Source organism: Humulus lupulus, chromosome 1 (genome assembly GCF_963169125.1).
Source record: "Humulus lupulus chromosome 1, drHumLupu1.1, whole genome shotgun sequence".
In the NCBI taxonomy this organism is placed as follows: Eukaryota; Viridiplantae; Streptophyta; class Magnoliopsida; order Rosales; family Cannabaceae; genus Humulus; species Humulus lupulus.
Window position 1 is genome coordinate 231,974,441 of NC_084793.1, and position 3,252 is coordinate 231,977,692.

A 3,252-nucleotide genomic window follows, 5' to 3' on the forward strand; every position below is an offset into this window, starting at 1 on the left:
GGTATTATTCATAATTCACCAACATGCATAAAAATACACAATTACACCCTTAACGGGCCAAATTACCAAAATTCCCTTATAATTAAAAATGGACCCATATGCATGCATTTATCATCATATTATAATATAATTCACATAAACATGCATATAATCATTTAATAACATAACAATACAATTATGGTCCTCCCGGCCTCCTAATCAAGGTCCTAAACCTTATTAGGGATTTTGGGGCATTACAGTTTCACATCTCAGAGGATGGAGTGTTGGGTTTCAAGGTTAGATTATGCGTGCCTTATGATAAGGAGATCAAGAAACAAATATTTTATGAGGCTCATAATAATCCTTACGCTATGCACCCAGGAACCACTAAGATGTATCAGGATCTTATAAGATGCTTGTGGTGGGTAGGAATGAAGAGAGATGGAGCGGAATATGTGGCACACTATTTGACGTTCGCGGTCCACACCGTAAGGATATCCCAGGTATCCTTTAGGATCTCGCCCTAGAAACTCGCACTCCGCATGCTAAACGCTGCTCTTGGCCCCTTGCTGCACTCGGCCTCGCACTCCACGTGCTTAACGTCGTTCTCGGCCCCTTGCCGTTCCCGGCCCTGCCGACCTCGGCCTGCGCCATTCCCGGCCCTTGCCGAATATCCACACATATGCATACATATCATAATAAAGCAAATAACAAGCATGAATAAATTCAATCAAAGGGCTATGCCCTACAAGACAATCATATAGGGCCCTGCCCTACATACCAGCTCTATGGGAACAGTAGTTTTCTTACTTGTGTCTTCTTGAGCACCGAAATCACGAGCACGGTCTTCTAACCCAAGCCTCGCTGAAAACCTGTCACAACACATACATATCACTCTCATTACTAACCAATTTATAATCATCTCCTGGAACCAATCCCGTGCTCTCGGGACCTCCCGTTTCCCCCCACAAGGTAGCGAAAGCATCTCTCGAGCCCCCTGAGCAAAAGCCTAAAAACTGAAAATTTCCCCTGCCCAAAAATGGCCTAGCGCCATGGCACTAACCCATAGAGCTGCGGCGCCCAAAATGGTGCCCTTCCCCTGATGCATCCTAGCGCCGCGGCACGGAAGAAAAGGGCCGCGGTGCCCATACACGAACCCAGAAATCTGGGCTTTTCCCAACATTTTTCCCGAGCCAAAACACTCCCAAATCAATACCAAAGCATACCTAAGTCTCAAATTCAATCCAAAACCCCATATAGACCATCTAACAACTCAGAAACATCAACAACAAGGCTAGACACACATTCAAACCCATGATTCACAAATTGGTTTAAAACTTTGTAAAACTTAAACCATAACAGAGCATAACCTCAGAAATGCATGGAATTCTTACCTCAAACAAGAATTTTACCTTGAGCTTCCTCCAATTCCAACTCCAAGCTAAACCCCTTTTGATTCCCAAGCTGAATTCTCACACTAATAAGCCACAAATCCAGCTTTCAGCTTCCATTCTCAAACTCTCAAAGTCAAGCTTGGAAACTTAAAAAAAAACAGGGATGAATTCCTTACCTTTGAGCTTAACACACCCTTGAGCTAACTCCCCTAGTCACAGCAACCAAAATCCTTCAATTCACTAGACCAAAATCCTCAAGACTCAGCAAGCTCTTAACCATCAAGGAGAGGGAAAAAGGAAACCGAATGTGAGGGAGGGAGAGCTGAGAAATTCTATTCTTTTTCCTTTCCTTTGCCTTTTCTAAAATGTTCTAATATTTCCCAGCCCCTATCTAATCATCACCAGCTGCCAAAAAGACCCAATTGCCCCTTAAGTTAGCCTAAGTCCTCATATGCCACCAAGGGCGATTTAGTCTTTTAACACATCCTGCTAAATCCTCGAGTATGCCTAAAACTCCCCGTTTAAATCCCGACATGTCTAAACTATTACTATCACTAACTGCAACTCAATAATTCCCGAACACTTTATAATAATCCCGAAATACCCCGAAGCTCCTCCCGAGCCGGGTATTTGACCCCGTTGTGACTTCCTAACTAAACAGCTCCCTAGGACCGTCTCGGAACGTGCATCAAAAATATATCACCATTATATCACATATATCACATTTATGCCTCAATGGGCTAAAATTACAAATATGCCCCTAACAGCCAAATGGAGCCCACATGCATATTTAATCGCCTAAAAATGCACTCCAATAACATATTCATTAAATTCACATATATTAATACAATATAACAATTATTGCCCTCCAGGCACGCTAATCAAGGCCCCAAGCCTTATTAGCAAATTTGGGTCGCTACAAGAATTATGTGAAATATTATTTTGATAAAAAATATTATATGAATTTATGATGATTATTGAATTTTATAATCGATGTAATGATCCGGTAATGGATCTAGCTATATGCAAAGAAAGATTGGTCTCAGACAAGGGAATGAACCCTAATGGGAGAAAAATCTCGGATTAAAAAAATAGGAAATATTATGGCACAAAAATATTAATTTTTCTTGACAACTAGGACTTTATAGTTTACCCAATAAGTGTAAGAAAAATCGATTGAGATTTGAATTCTAATCAACCGAGCTTAAGAATGAGAATTTCTTCCTCGGGCCACTAAGGGCATTTTGGTCAATTTGATAAAATTACCAAAATTATGTGATATGTGACAAATTTTATTTTTGGGTCACATTTGTTTTAATTAATTAAGCTTAGAGATATTTAAATACTATAGGGTAAATTTTTAGGGAAGTTTATATAAGTAAAACTACCAAAAGTTCCTTGAGTGTCTAAGGAGAGAGGTAAAGATGAGCAAGGGCATAAAGGTCTTTTCCGAGGGAGGAGAGAGAGAGAGGGGTGCGCAGAAAAAGCTAAGCCTAGGTATCTCAAGAGCCTAGGACACCTACCCTAGGGAGACTAAGAGCCTCGCCCCACCCATTGGCTAAACCTCCAATAATTTCCCTCTTACACATCCAATCATTTTTTTTAAATTCTTTTTCCTCAAGAAAATAGTTCTATCCATTCTCTCTCCCCCGAAACCGAAGACCTATTTTCTCTCTACTCTCCATTTCTTCCAATTTCTCTCCAAGAGCAAGAGCACTCTTTCCCCTAAGGAAGAGTAAGTTTCAAACCCTACTCTATTTTTTTTCCTCCTCTCTTCCTTTACAAACCTGAAACCCTAAGGTTTATGTTGCATGCATGTGATCTAACAGCCATGCATGGCTTTGATCTTATGTTGTAGGGTTCAAGAGAGGCTTTTACG